The sequence below is a fragment of the Melozone crissalis genome, unplaced genomic scaffold, assembly GCF_028551555.1.
Source record: "Melozone crissalis strain CALT ecotype California unplaced genomic scaffold, PUWL_Pcris_2 ptg000033l_1, whole genome shotgun sequence".
In the NCBI taxonomy this organism is placed as follows: domain Eukaryota; kingdom Metazoa; phylum Chordata; class Aves; order Passeriformes; family Passerellidae; genus Melozone; species Melozone crissalis.
Window position 1 is genome coordinate 16,365,681 of NW_026535811.1, and position 15,786 is coordinate 16,381,466.

The 15,786-nt window shown below is 53.1% G+C and overlaps 2 pseudogenes; both read right to left on the reverse strand.

Moving 5' to 3' along the window:
* LOC128940660 (lactosylceramide 4-alpha-galactosyltransferase-like) lies at positions 1–2,000 on the reverse strand (annotated as a pseudogene).
* Positions 2,001–7,980: 5,980 nt separating this feature from the next.
* On the reverse strand, positions 7,981–9,969 carry LOC128940662 (lactosylceramide 4-alpha-galactosyltransferase-like; annotated as a pseudogene).
* Between the last annotated feature and the right edge of the window lie 5,817 nt (positions 9,970–15,786).

Sequence of the window (15,786 nt, forward strand, 5' to 3'; positions counted from 1 at the left end):
GGGCCCCCAGGTCACACTGCACGCCTTGACAACTCTTCAGAGTCCTGCTCCATCTTTGCGTAGGTGGCAGGGCAGAACTGGGAATAGAGCTGAGCCAGCAGAGCCTGGGAGGGGATCTCTAACTTGGTCCCGTGGCTCAGTTTGTTCCATATGTGCACTGCATAGGTGTTCTTAAGGAGTTTCTGAAGCTCCATGGCACTGACTGCCTCAAACAACTTCTTCCACTCCTGCCAGGGAATAGGATAAACAACTTCTTGGGCAAGAGCACTCACACCTTTGCAGCTCATGCTCTTGATAGTCTCGAGGGAGCACCACTTCTTGAAGACACGTGTGAGGAGCTCTGGGCCTTGGTGCCCCCAGACCCAGCCATTATAATTCTGCACAAAGTCCTGCATGCAAAGCTCCACGAATTTGTGCTTGGCCTCAAAGGACAGAAAGGCTCCATTCAGTACACTGTCACCCTGAATGCCGAGGGCATTGGTGAGGTTCTGTAAATTCTTAAGCACAATGAAGTCTGTATCCAGGTAGATGCCACCAAATTTCCACATGAGGACAATTCTGCAGGCGTCAGAGAGGACATGTAAAAAATGAGGTTCCTGTTGCCGCTGAGGTTGCCGGAACCACTGTTCCAGAGGTGTTCCAGAAAAGAGCTCTGTCAAGTCCAGGGGCAGGATTTCCACGTTGGGGAAGCAGCTGAGCAAGGAGAAAGCCCAGTGCTTGGGCAAGGAGCCGTTCCCTTTGGCCAAGCCTTTCATGAGCACCACGACTCTTGATGCAGGGTGTGTCCTGGCTGCTGACTCCACAGAGCACGAGAACAGGTAATTTGGGGCAGTTTGCTCCGAGGTCTCCACAAAAAACACATTTCCTGTGGAAGGAGAGGGCCTACCAGCCATGTTGAGGGCAGAAGGCACATAGTGAGCACAGCTCCTCTCAGCAGACAAGCTGGAGGTGGGGACGCTGCTCTTTGGGTCCTCCCCGATGCCCCAGTACAGCTTGTGGTAGGCAAGGGCTACGAGCACAAAGACGAGGGTAAAAAGGGCACAGGGCTTGTGGCTGATCACCACCCTGGTCAGCTTTAGGATGCAGCTGGGCATCCTGAGCTTTCTCTCTCCAGCCAGAGCCTCCTCTCCCGAGACAGCCGTCATGATCTGAATGGAAGGAAAAAAGAGAAAAACCTGACAGACAGGGCAGCAGAGTATGAGCCTTCCTTCACAGGCGTGTCCCACCTTCATGGCAGTGCACAGCCAACTCTGGGAACACCATTAGAGAACTCATGTGTCACCCTCTAGAACTTCAGGTCACTGTCAACACGAGACATGAGACACGTACCCAAAGCCCTGGCAGGAGGAAATAGCGATGTTCCTTGTGACCATTCCTGGAGCCCTGTCAACAGACACTGTGTGGAGCTGCTGCCCACTGACAGCTGGTCATCACAAGGGGAGTTGTTTTCTCCTGACACACAACGTGTCCTTCCCCCAAACCAAACAGAAGTCTCAGCCTTCCAGTTGTTGAGCTGGCACTTGCTGCCTTTGCAAACCAACCAGCTGCCCCTGCAGAGAGCCTGGCCCATTGTCCATGGCAGAGTAGCCTGGAAGGACGGATGGAGAGTGGGAAAGGAATGGATGCAGGGCAGCTCAGGAGGCAGATGCCGACAATAAGGTCAAGAAGTGCCTTTGGAAAGGGAGTTCCAAGGCTGCTTCCCAACCCTGCACAGGTCACACTGGCTCTGCCCTGCTCAGTTCTCCCACTGGATCCTGCTGGTGGACAGGCATTCCCTCCGCTCTCCTGCCCTTACCTTCCTTGCTTCTTCTGGCAAAAGGGAGGGTTGGAGTGGAAGAGATTTTTAACAAGGCAGCAACAAACAGATAACTCAGTCTAGCTCCATCCTCAGCGTTAGCATCATCATTGCTGCCCTTGCCTCTCCTGAAATCGAGGCGCAGCAGAAGCAGCACCTCCTGTGCCCACCACTGGGCCCCAAAGGTCAACGGGCAAGAGCACATGAAGAAGCTGTGAGGAAGGCTGTGGCTTTTAGGACCATTGCAAATGGTCTCAAGTGGGTCCAAGGGAGGTTAGAGTGGACAGTACTCAGAATTTTACTCCCTGGAAGAGTTCCCAGGCATTGGCACAAGCTGCCCAAGAAAGCAGTGGAGCCACTGTCCCTGGAGGTATTTAACAGACACGCAGGTGTGGCACTTAGGAACTGGGTTTAGTGGTGGTCTTGGCAGAGCGGGTTTTGGGGTTGGACGCAGGCAGTCAAAGACCTCTTCCATCCTAAAGGATTCCATCATTTCTCCTGCCTCCCTGAGCTGCATCTCCAAAGCCCTACCTTGCAGGACAGAAAGGTTCAGGAAACGGGAAAAGCTTTAGTCCAACAGCTCTAACCAAAGTGGCAGGGAACACGACAGAGCACCCAGATGGCACGGTCCCATTTGTCATTGCTCCTTGATCACTGTGCCTGGCTCACATACGGAGCTTCCCCTGTGGCCAGAAGGGACTTGTCAGCCACACTGGGAGGCATCCAAATGTCAGAGCATGGAGCCACCACTCTGCACCAGGCACAGGGGGACAGAGGAGACACAGCCAATACACAAATGCTCAGCTCTGGATCCCCAGAAAGTTTTCTCCTCCCGCACAGAAATGCCACCATATGCTGCCAGTGCTACATGCAGCCAAAGCCAGCCCAACCTGCCTTATACAGACCGCTCAAAATTCCCACCCTCCACACACTACTGCTGGGTCAACCCTGTAAATACGTTTTTCCTTTGCAAGCATAGGAAGAGAGAGCGGTACAGGCCTGATGAGAATTTCCTGTGCAGTAGACGGGCAGGAAAGTGCCCCGTTCATCTAACCGCAAGCAAGGTTTGAGCTTGTCGGCGCATTTTGAGCAAAGGGCCGAACTTTACTCCCGTCACATCTCTATAAAGTTACAAATACCTTTCTGCTTTTGGAGCAGGCAGGGCAACAATTTCAATGCTGCAATAGCCAGTTCAATTCATTTACAAAACAAACACAGGAAGCCTGGCTCTGTCTCTTCCTCTGAAAACACATGTGCCATTGCAAAGAAATTGCAAACTCTACTCACCTGTCCCTGATTTCAAGATGCCACAGAATTCACTGCTTAGCTGGAGAAGAGTTTTAAGAGGTTGGTGTATATGAGGGCACATACAACTCTGTGTTCTGGCACTTCCTCCTTCTGAAAAGAAATGGCAAGAGGAAAAAGTCTGAATACGTGGAAAAACAATATACATGAAGGATGTGACGTCAGTCCAGTGAGTAGCTCAAAAAAAAGATGTACGTAGAGCGGCAAAAAAGCCATCTAGTTATAAAGGAATCATTAAAAAAAGGAAGAAATTCAGACCTCGTTGTCACTACTCTTTGAACATTAGTCTGTGGCCGGAAACCTTTTGGGTTTTGTTTGTTCTCTTATCCTTTGCTAAAATTTCCCAGTGCTCACACTGCTGCTGGGGCTGCCACAGTTACTGAGCTGAGCCTTCCACAGAGCTGCCTGCTCCCACCCCAAGCCCTAAGTACAGGATGCCCCCTTGCAAACACACTCTTTTTCATCAAATGCTTTACTCGTTCATGAGGGAGCGCACCCTCATATGCCAGAGACCTCAGGGAAGGACTTGGCCAAATTCAGGGGTCCATCATTCTGTGACAGCTCCCCCTTGACTCAGTGATCAAGGGAGGCTCACCTTCCCTTGCATGAGACTTGCTGGCACATTCATAAAATCCCTCCTTTATCAGTACAGCCACTAAATTCAGGGTCTGCTGCAGTTCCTGCTCAGCTGCCTGAAACAAATATTGCTCTGTAGTGTACCAGACCTCTCTCCTCTCCTCTCCCCAAATCCTTCCATGCACGGCAGCACCACGGATGCACTCACAACAACTCTTGTCCCAGCACAGGGACTCCACAACCACTCTGGGCTACCTGATCCAGTGTTTCACCAGCCTTCCTTTCATCCTAACGTGCCACACTTCAAGGTGTGCCCATTGTGTCTCCTGCCATCTCTGCATTGAACAGAGGAGAGTCTCACTTGTGTCCTTCACCCACCCACCCACCTTCAGCCAGGTGTTTCACACCCTGAACACTCAGCCCAGCCTGCTCTAGTCCAAGACAAGTCAGCAGAGCTCTCTCAGCCTCTCCTCATGCGCCGTGTGCTCCAGGCCCCTTCTCACCTTGGTGGCCCTTTGCCAGATTTCCTCCAGTACGGACAGGCCTACCTCATCCTGGGATTCCTGAACCAGCCCTCCAGGTGTGTCCCACCAGTGCTGAGTGGTGGGCAAGGGTTTCATTAGGGGGACATGGATGACCCCACATCATCGATTGCCTACAAACTCAGTGGCATCTTTAACTTACGAGGGGTCTGCTGGAATCCCACCCAGCAGACAGGAGACACTCCAGGAGGTTCCTGGAGCACGTGGAAGAGAACTTGCTGACACAGGTGGCAGGTGAGCCCACCAGGGAAGGTGTCCCAGGGGATCTGCTGTTCGCAAACAGAGGAGCACTGGGGGTAGGTGAGGTTGCCTGAGGCCATCTTGGGTACAGTGACCGTGACATCATTTGATTCCAGTTCTCGGTGAAGGAAAGGGGAGATGGAGGAAGGGGGTCAGCAAAACGACTGCCTTGGATTTGTGGAGGACAGGCTTTGGTCTGTTTGGACCATGGGATGAAAGAATCCCTTGGGAGGCAGTCCTGAGGGGCCAGGGAGCCCAGGAAGGTGGAGGTCCCTTAGGAAGGAGGTCATAGAGGTGGAGAAGGAGCCCATTGCAATGTGCTGGAAGCTGGTTCAGGGAAGGCTGGCTTGGATGAACAGCAAGCTACCACTGGGGCTCAGGGAAGAACAGAGAGTTTAGCAGCTTTGGAAGAAGGGTCAGGCAACTCAGGAAGACTACAAGGATGTCAGGAAGTTAATCAGAGAGAAGAACTAGAAAGGTAAAAGTTCAGCTAGAAGTCAATCTGGCCACCAGCATAAAAGTTAAGAAAGAAATGCTTTTCCAAATGCATTAATACCAAAAAGAGGCCAAGGAGATTCTCGATCCTTTATTGCAGGCTGGGGTGGGAACATAACATAACCTCCAGGGATGAGGAAAAGGCTGAGGCACTCAATGCATTCTTGACGTCAGCCTTTAACCAAAAGCCCAGTTAGCCTCCGCATATCCATCCCCATGAGGGAGAACACAGAAACAGGGAGCAGAACAACGTCCCCACCCTGCAGGAGGAAGTTGTCAGTGAGCTGCTGTGTTGACATGCACAAGTCTAGGCAGATGCCATCCTTCTGCTGGGAGCTGGTGAAGCAGCCCACAAAGCGCCAGTCTACATTGTTTATCAGCAGTCCCAGTGAACTGGAGAGCTCCTGGGTGACTGGAGGTTGTCCAGTGTGACATCCCTCTTGGAGAAGGCTTGGAAGGACACCTGGGGGAACCAGAGGCCTGTCAGCCTGACCTCGTTGCCTGGGAAGGGTATGGACCAGATTACCTGGAGTGCAATGGCACCCTGTGTGCTGCACCACTGGGGCATCAGGCCCAGCCAGCACAAGTTCAGGCAGGTCCTGCTTGACTGACCCAACCTCCTTCTATGAGCAGCCAATGGATGGGGAAAGGCTGTGGATGTTGTGTACCGGGGCCTTCTAAAGCCTTTGACCACTGCTCCCACAGCGCTCTCCTGGAGAGCATTGTCCTCTCAGCCCATGGATTTAACAGCTTCCCTGTTGGCTGGGAATAAAGTGCTTGGATGGCTGGGACCAGAGGGTGGCAGTGGAATTATTGCAGCTGGCAGTGGGTGCTGTGCCCCAGGGCCCACTGTCAGAGCCAGTTCCCTTTCATATCCTTGAGGCTGAACAAGATCTGAAGTGCCAGGTCCTGCCCCTGGGTCAGAAGCCCCAGCAGCTCCAGGCTGGGGAAGAGCCCAGCAGGAAAGGGGCTAGGCCTGCCGGCCCACAGTGCGTGCCCAGGTGGGCGAGGAGGCCAATGGCTGCTGGGCCGGGCCAGCAATGGTGTGGCCAGCAGGAGCAGGGCAGTGACTGTGCCCCTGCCACATGTGGGCACTGGGGAGGCCTCACCCCAAGGGCTGTGTCCAGTTCTGGGCCTGGCACTGCAGGATGGACACTGAGGGGCCGGAGCGTGTCCAGAGGGGGGAACAGAGCTGGGCAAGGGGCTGGAGCACAAGTCTGATGAGGAGCGGCTGAGGGAGCTGGGGGTGTTTAACCTGGAGGAAGAGGAGGCTCAGGGGAGCTCTATTGCTCTTCACACCTCCCTGACAGGAGAGTGCAGCCAGCTGGGGGCCAGGCTCTGCTCCCAGGGAACAAGGGACAGGAAGAGGGGAAATGAATAGAATGGTCTGGAATGGAAGGGACACTAAAGATCATCTTGTTCCAACCCTCCTGCCACGGAGAGGGACACCTCCCCCTATCCCAGGTTGATCAGAGCCCCATTCAACCTGGACTTGGACATGACCAGGAACCCAGGGGCAGCCACAGCTTCTCTGGGCACCCTGTGCCTGAGTTTCAGCATCCTTACAGGGAAAAATGTCTCCCTTATATTCAACCTATAACCTGCTCTCTGTTACTGTGAAGCCATTCCCCCTTGTCCTGTCACTGCAGGACGTTGCAAAGAGTCTGTCGGCATCATTCCTTTAAGCTCCCTTCAGGCAGTAGAGGGCCATGATTAGGTCACCCCAAAGCCTTCTCTGCTCCAGGCAGAACATTCCCACTTCCCTCACCGTTTCCTCCCAGCAGAGCCACTCCATCCCTCTGATCCCCTTGGTGTCCCTGCTGTGCACTGGCTCCAGCAGCTCCCTGTCCTTCCTGTGCTGGGATCCCAGAGCTGGCTGCAGCACTCTGTGCACCACAGTAGGTTCAGCTTGGCCACGAGGAAAAATTCCAAAATGCTTAAGCACCATGTGCCACAGGCTCCCCAGGGAAGTGGTGGAGTCAGCATCCCTGGAAGTGCTCCAAAAAATGACAACACATGGCACTTTGGGGTACAGTTTAGTGGGTATGGTGATAGTGAATTGAAGGTTGGACTCCCTGATCTTGGAGGTCTTTTCCAACCTTCATGTGCTTCACAGTTTTTATTTTTGTCCCTGGAGACAATGCTCGGAGCTCTGCACTTGGTCCTTCTGTTGATGGGGAAATGTCATCCCCTGGACTTCCCCATGGGGCTCAGTATTCCAATGAAAGGGATGTAATCCTCCTCACAGCACTGCAGAAACAAGAAATGCTGAGCCCCTTCAGAATGTGACAATGGCTGCTTAGATGTTGGTATCCACAAGAACTACTTCAGCAGAGCAAGGATATTCATCATTTCTGCTCCTCAAAGATCTGCTTTTGTCTCTTTTGTTTCCAGAGGAGTCCCAGACAAGTCATCCCACTGCTGTGGATTTAAAACTGTAGGGAGCATAATTTGAACTTCCCTCACTTCAGAAGTTTAGAGCAACATCACAGTGAGCCACACACGGATCTAAATAGTTTTCTGCTTTTCAAAGGAAATTTCATAGGCCCTTCATCTATTTTCCCACATGTTAAGGATCTTTGCCAACCAGGGAATTCTGATCTGAGCCGCAGCAATCTGTGACCTCTGTCACTGACTGGCAGTGATTGACAAAGTCAGAAATGCTACAGAGAGCAAGCCAATGATCCCTACAGCTGTGGAAACATCACAAGGGGCTGCTCAGGCTGGGATTCACAGGAGGAGCCACTGGGGAACACCAAGAATGGACCAGCTGAGAGATGCTGCTGAAGGAGTACAACCTTCCCTGCAGCACCAGGTCTCATATAGGACAGCAAGAGAGGCTGCAGTCAGGTTCTGCTGTAAATTTGAAACACAGGGGATCAGAGGCAGATATCAGGAATGTCAGGTACAGAACCACAGAGCAGTCACACAGCTGCTCAGGGGTGTAGAAAGCCACTCTGGGGAAGGTCAAAGGCACTCGGTTTCCCTCAGGCTGGGGAAATGTCCCTGCAGCCAAGGGCCCCCAGGTCACACTGCACGCCTTGACAACTCTTCAGAGTCCTGCTCCATCTTTGCGTAGGTGGCAGGGCAAAACTGGGAATAGAGCTGAGCCAGCAGAGCCTGGGAGGGGATCTCTAACTTGGTCCCGTGGCTCAGTTTGTTCCATATGTGCACTGCATAGGTGTTCTTAAGGAGTTTCTGAAGCTCCAAGGTACTGACTGCCCCAAATAACTTCTTCCAGTCCTGCCAGGGAATAGGATAAACAACTTCTTGGGCAAGAGCACTCACACCTTTGCAGCTCATGCTCTTGATAGTCCTGATGGAGCACCACCTCTTGAAGACACGAGTTACAAGCCCTGGGCCCTGGTGCCCCCAGGCCCAGCCTTTGTAATTCTGCACAAAGTCCTGCATGCAAATCTCTATGAACTTGTGCTTGGCCGTAAAGGACAGAAAGGCTCCATTAAGTTCATCGTAGCACTGAATGCCAAGGGCATTGGTGAGGTTATATAAGTTCTTAAGCACAATGAAGTCTGTATCCAGATAGATGCCACCAAATTTCCACATGAGGACGATTCTGCAGGCATCAGAGAGTACATGTAAAAAATGAGGTTCCTGTTGCCGCTGAGGCTGCCGGAACCACTGTTCCAGAGGTGTTCCAGAAAAGAGCTCTGTCAAGTCCAGGGGCAGGATTTCCACATTGGGGAAGCAGCTGAGCAAGGAGAAAGCCCAGTGCTTGGGCAAGGAGCCGTTCCCTTTGGCCAAGCCTTTCATGAGCACCACGACTCTTGATGCAGGGTGTGTCCTGGCTGCTGACTCCACGGAGCACGAGAACAAGTAACTTGGGGCAGTTTGCTCCGAGGTCTCCACAAAAAACACATTTCCTGTGGAAGGAGAGGGCCTACCAGCCATGTTGAGGGCAGAAGGCACATGGTGAGCACAGCTCCTCTCAGCAGACAAGCTGGAGGTGGGGATGCTGCTCTTTGGGTCCTCCCCGATGCCCCAGTACAGCTTGTGGTAGGCAAAGGATACGAACACAACGATGATTAAAAACAGGACAAAGGGCTTGTGGCTGAGCACCACCCTGGTCAGCTTTAGGATGCAGCTGGGCATCCTGAGCTTTCTCTCTCCAGCCAGAGCCTCCTCTCCTGAGACAGCCGTCATGATCTGAATGGAAGGAAAAAAGAGAAAAACCTGACAGACAGGGCAGCAGAGTATGAGCCTTCCTTCACAGGCGTGTCCCACCTTCATGGCAGTGCACAGCCAACTCTGGGAACACCATTAGAGAACTCATGTGTCACCCTCTAGAACTTCAGGTCACTGTCAACACGAGACATGAGACACGTACCCAAAGCCCTGGCAGGAGGAAATAGCGATGTTCCTTGTGACCATTCCTGGAGCCCTGTCAACAGACACTGTGTGGAGCTGCTGCCCACTGACAGCTGGTCATCACAAGGGGAGTTGTTTTCTCCTGACACACAACGTGTCCTTCCCCCAAACCAAACAGAAGTCTCAGCCTTCCAGTTGTTGAGCTGGCACTTGCTGCCTTTGCAAACCAACCAGCTGCCCCTGCAGAGAGCCTGGCCCATTGTCCATGGCAGAGTAGCCTGGAAGGACGGATGGAGAGTGGGAAAGGAATGGATGCAGGGCAGCTCAGGAGGCAGATGCCGACAATAAGGTCAAGAAGTGCCTTTGGAAAGGGAGTTCCAAGGCTGCTTCCCAACCCTGCACAGGTCACACTGGCTCTGCCCTGCTCAGTTCTCCCACTGGATCCTGCTGGTGGACAGGCATTCCCTCCGCTCTCCTGCCCTTACCTTCCTTGCTTCTTCTGGCAAAAGGGAGGGTTGGAGTGGAAGAGATTTTTAACAAGGCAGCAACAAACAGATAACTCAGTCTAGCTCCATCCTCAGCGTTAGCATCATCATTGCTGCCCTTGCCTCTCCTGAAATCGAGGCGCAGCAGAAGCAGCACCTCCTGTGCCCACCACTGGGCCCCAAAGGTCAACGGGCAAGAGCACATGAAGAAGCTGTGAGGAAGGCTGTGGCTTTTAGGACCATTGCAAATGGTCTCAAGTGGGTCCAAGGGAGGTTAGAGTGGACAGTACTCAGAATTTTACTCCCTGGAAGAGTTCCCAGGCATTGGCACAAGCTGCCCAAGAAAGCAGTGGAGCCACTGTCCCTGGAGGTATTTAACAGACACGCAGGTGTGGCACTTAGGAACTGGGTTTAGTGGTGGTCTTGGCAGAGCGGGTTTTGGGGTTGGACGCAGGCAGTCAAAGACCTCTTCCATCCTAAAGGATTCCATCATTTCTCCTGCCTCCCTGAGCTGCATCTCCAAAGCCCTACCTTGCAGGACAGAAAGGTTCAGGAAACGGGAAAAGCTTTAGTCCAACAGCTCTAACCAAAGTGGCAGGGAACACGACAGAGCACCCAGATGGCACGGTCCCATTTGTCATTGCTCCTTGATCACTGTGCCTGGCTCACATACGGAGCTTCCCCTGTGGCCAGAAGGGACTTGTCAGCCACACTGGGAGGCATCCAAATGTCAGAGCATGGAGCCACCACTCTGCACCAGGCACAGGGGGACAGAGGAGACACAGCCAATACACAAATGCTCAGCTCTGGATCCCCAGAAAGTTTTCTCCTCCCGCACAGAAATGCCACCATATGCTGCCAGTGCTACAGGCAGCCAAAGCCAGCCCACCCTGTCTTATACAGACCCCTCTACATTCCCCACGCTCCACACGACAGCTGGCTTAACTCTGTAAATAAGTTTTTAGGCTGTTGAAAGCAAAGAGGCACAGACTAGGTTAGAACAGAGCCCGTGCTGTAGAGAAGGCACAAAACTCACCTGTCCCTGCTTTCAAGATACCACAGAATTCCCTCTTCAGCAGGAACAGATATTTATGAAATAAAATCTGAGAGATGAGTACTACTCTATGGTCTGCCACCTCCTTCTTCTGAAAAGGAACGATGGCACATGGAGTCCAAACATCAGGGGAAAAAAAAACGGGGAGGGTGCAACAACATTTATGGGACCAGGAACAGTAGCAAAGGTCACACAGATGCACTGTGAACAAAAGAGTTAGTTAAACAGTAATTGAAGAAAAAGGCGGAAATTGAAAACTCACGGTTGTTACACTTTGAGCTTTAGGCTGCTGGGAAAATGGCTTCATCTGTTTTCTCCTCCTTTGCTAAAATTTCCCAGTGCTCACGCTGCTGCTGGGGCTGCCACAATTACTGAGCTGAGCCTTCCACAGAGCTGCCTGCTCCCACCCCAAGCCCTAAGTACAGGATGCCCCCTTGCAAACACACTCTTTTCACCAAATGCTTTATTCGTTCATGAGGGAGTGCACCCTCAAATGGCAGGGACGTCAGGGAAGGACTTGGCCAAATTCAGGTGTCCCTCATTCTGTGACAGCTCCCCCTTGACTCAGTGATCAAGGGAGGCTCACCTTCCCTTGCATGAGACTTGCTGGCACATTCATAAAATCCCTCCTTTATCAGTACAGCCACTAAATTCAGGGTCTGCTGCAGTTCCTCCTCAGCTGCCGGAAACAAATATTGCTCTGTAGTGTCCCAGACCTCACTCCTCTCCTCTCCTCTCCTCTCCTCTCCTCTCCTCTCCTCTCCTCTCCTCTCCTCTCCTCTCCTCTCCTCTCCTCTCCTCTCCTCTCCTCTCCTCTCCTCTCCTCTCCCCAAATCCTTCCATGCACGGCAGCACCATGGATGGACTCACAACAATTCTCGTTCCAGGACAGAGACTGCATGACCACTCTGGGCTACCTGATCCAGTTTCACCAGCCTTCCTTTCATTCTAACGTGCCACACTTCAAGGTGCGCCCATTGTGTCTCCTGCCATCTCTGCATTGAACAGAGGAGAGTCTCACTTGTGTCCTTCACCCACCCACCCACCTTCAGCCAGGTGTTTCACACCCTGAACACTCAGCCCAGCCTGCTCTAGTCCAAGACAAGTCAGCAGAGCTCTCTCAGCCTCTCCTCATGCACCGTGTGCTCCAGGCCCCTTCTCACCTTGGTGGCCCTTTGCCAGATTTCCTCCAGTACGGACGGGCCTCCCTCATCCTGGGATTCCTGAACCAGCCCTCCAGGTGTGTCCCACCAGTGCTGAGTGGTGGGCAAGGATTTCATTAGGGGGACATGGATGACCCCACATCATCGATTGCCTACAACCTCAGTGGCATCTTTAACTTACGAGGGGTCTGCTGGAATCCCACCCAGCAGACAGGAGACACTCCAGGAGGTTCCTGGAGCACGTGGAAGAGAACTTGCTGACACAGGTGGCAGGTGAGCCCACCAGGGAAGGTGTCCCAGGGGATCTGCTGTTCGCAAACAGAGGAGCACTGGGGGTAGGTGAGGTTGCCTGAGGCCATCTTGGGTACAGTGACCATGACATCATTTGATTCCAGTTCTCGGTGAAGGAAAGGGGAGATGGAGAAAGGGGGTCAGCAAAACGACTGCCTTGGATTTGTGGAGGACAGGCTTTGGTCTGTTTGGACCATGGGATGAAAGAATCCCTTGGGAGGCAGTCCTGAGGGGCCAGGGAGCCCAGGAAGGTGGAGGTCCCTTAGGAAGGAGGTCATAGAGGTGGAGAAGGAGCCCATTGCAATGTGCTGGAAGCTGGTTCAGGGAAGGCTGGCTTGGATGAACAGCAAGCTACCACTGGGGCTCAGGGAAGAACAGAGAGTTTAGCAGCTCTGGAAGAAGGGTCAGGCAACTCAGGAAGACTACAAGGATGTCAGGAAGTTAATCAGAGAGAAGAACTTGAAAGGTAAAAGTTCAGCTAGAAGTCAATCTGGCCACCAGCATAAAAGTTAAGAAAGAAATGCTTTTCCAAATGCATTAATACCAAAAACAGGCCAAGGAGATTCTCGATCCTTTATTGCAGGCTGGGGTGGGAACATAACATAACCTCCAGGGATGAGGAAAAGGCTGAGGCACTCAATGCATTCTTGACGTCAGCCTTTAACCAAAAGCCCAGTTAGCCTCCGCATATCCATCCCCATGAGGGAGAACACAGAAACAGGGAGCAGAACAACGTCCCCACCCTGCAGGAGGAAGTTGTCAGTGAGCTGCTGTGTTGACATGCACAAGTCTAGGCAGATGCCATCCTTCTGCTGGGAGCTGGTGAAGCAGCCCACAAAGCGCCAGTCTACATTGTTTATCAGCAGTCCCAGTGAACTGGAGAGCTCCTGGGTGACTGGAGGTTGTCCAGTGTGACATCCCTCTTGGAGAAGGCTTGGAAGGACACCTGGGGGAACCAGAGGCCTGTCAGCCTGACCTCGTTGCCTGGGAAGGGTATGGACCAGATTACCTGGAGTGCAATGGCACCCTGTGTGCTGCACCACTGGGGCATCAGGCCCAGCCAGCACAAGTTCAGGCAGGTCCTGCTTGACTGACCCAACCTCCTTCTATGAGCAGCCAATGGATGGGGAAAGGCTGTGGATGTTGTGTACCGGGGCCTTCTAAAGCCTTTGACCACTGCTCCCACAGCGCTCTCCTGGAGAGCATTGTCCTCTCAGCCCATGGATTTAACAGCTTCCCTGTTGGCTGGGAATAAAGTGCTTGGATGGCTGGGACCAGAGGGTGGCAGTGGAATTATTGCAGCTGGCAGTGGGTGCTGTGCCCCAGGGCCCACTGTCAGAGCCAGTCCCCTTTCATATCCTTGAGGCTGAACAAGATCTGAAGTGCCAGGTCCTGCCCCTGGGTCAGAAGCCCCAGCAGCTCCAGGCTGGGGAAGAGCCCAGCAGGAAAGGGGCTAGGCCTGCCGGCCCACAGTGCGTGCCCAGGTGGGCGAGGAGGCCAATGGCTGCTGGGCCGGGCCAGCAATGGTGTGGCCAGCAGGAGCAGGGCAGTGACTGTGCCCCTGCCACATGTGGGCACTGGGGAGGCCTCACCCCAAGGGCTGTGTCCAGTTCTGGGCCTGGCACTGCAGGATGGACACTGAGGGGCCGGAGCGTGTCCAGAGGGGGGGACGGAGCTGGGCAAGGGGCTGGAGCACAAGTCTGATGAGGAGCGGCTGAGGGAGCTGGGGGCGTTTAACCTGGAGGAAGAGGAGGCTCAGGGGAGCTCTATTGCTCTTCACACCTCCCTGACAGGAGAGTGCAGCCAGCTGGGGGCCAGGCTCTGCTCCCAGGGAACAAGGGACAGAATGAGGGGAAATGAATAGAATGGTCTGGAATGGAAGGGACACTAAAGATCATCTTGTCCCACCCCTCCTGCCACGGAGAGGGACACTTCCCACTATCCCAGGTTGCTCGGAGCCCCATTCATCCTGGTCTTGGACACGTCCAGGGACCCAGGGGCAGCCACAGCTTCTCTGGGCACCCTGTGCCATGGCCTCAGCACCCTCAGAGGGAAGAAGTTCTCCCTTATATCCCACCTAAACCGACCCTCTGTTACTGTGAAGCCATTCCCCCTTGTCCGGTCACAGCAGGACATTGCAAAGAGTCTGTCTGCAAATGCCTGCAGACAGGAGACTGTCTCCACTGCAGACAGGCAGTGGAGGGCCATGATTAGGTCACCCCAAAGCCTTCTCTGCTCCAGGCAGAACATTCCCACTTCCCTCAGCCTTTCCTCCCAGCAGAGCTGCTCTGAACCCTCTGATCCCCTTGGTGTCCCTCCTGTGCACTGTCTCCAGCAGCACCCTGTCCTTCCTGTGCTGGGATCCCAGAGCTGGCTGCAGCACTCTGTGCACCACAGTAGGTTCAGCTTGGCCACGAGGAAAATTTTCAGAGTGCTTAAGCACCATGTGCCACAGGCTCCCCTGGGAAGTGGTGGAGTCAGCATCCCTGGAAGTGCTCCAAAAAATGACAACACATGGCACTTTGGGGTACAGTTTAGTGGGTATGGTGATAGTGAATTGAAGGTTGGACTCCCTGATCTTGGAGGTCTTTTCCAACCTTCATGTGCTTCACAGTTTTTATTTTTGTCCCTGGAGACGATGCTCGGAGCCCTGCACTTGGTCCTTCTGTTGATGGGGAAGTGACATCCCCTGGACTTCCCCATGGGGCTCAGTATTCCAATGAAAGGGATGTAATCCTCCTCACAGCACTGCAGAAACAAGAAATGCTGAGCCCCTTCAGAATGTGACAATGGCTGCTTAGATGTTGGTATCCACAAGAGCTACTTCAGCAGAGCAAGGATATTCATCATTTCTGCTCCTCAAAGATCTGCTTTTGTCTCTTTTGTTTCCAGAGGAGTCCCAGACAAGTCATCCCACTGCTGTGGATTTAAAACTGTAGGGAGCATAATTTGAACTTCCCTCACTACAGAAGTTTAGAACAACTTCACAGTGAGCTACACATGGATCGAAATAGTTTTCTGCTTCTTAAAGCAAATTTCATAGGCCCTTCATCTATTTTCCCACATGTTAAGGATCTTTGCCAACCAGGGAATTCTGATCTGAGCCGCAGCAATCTGTGACCTCTGTCACTGACTGGCAGTGATTGACAAAGTCAGAAATGCTACAGAGAGCAAGCCAATGATCCCTACAGCTGTGGAAACATCACAAGGGGCTGCTCAGGCTGGGATTCACAGGAGGAGCCACTGGGGAACACCAAGAATGGACCAGCTGAGAGATGCTGCTGAAGGAGTACAACCTTCCCTGCAGCACCAGGTCTCATACAGGACAGCAAGAGAGGCTGCAGTCAGGTTCTGCTGTAAATTTGAAACACAGGGGATCAGAGGCAGATATCAGGAATGTCAGGTACAGAACCACAGAGCAGTCACACAGCTGCTCAGGGGTGTAGAAAGCCACTCTGGGGAAGGTCAAAGGCACTCGGTTTCCCTCAGGCTGGGGAAATGTCCCTGCAGCCAA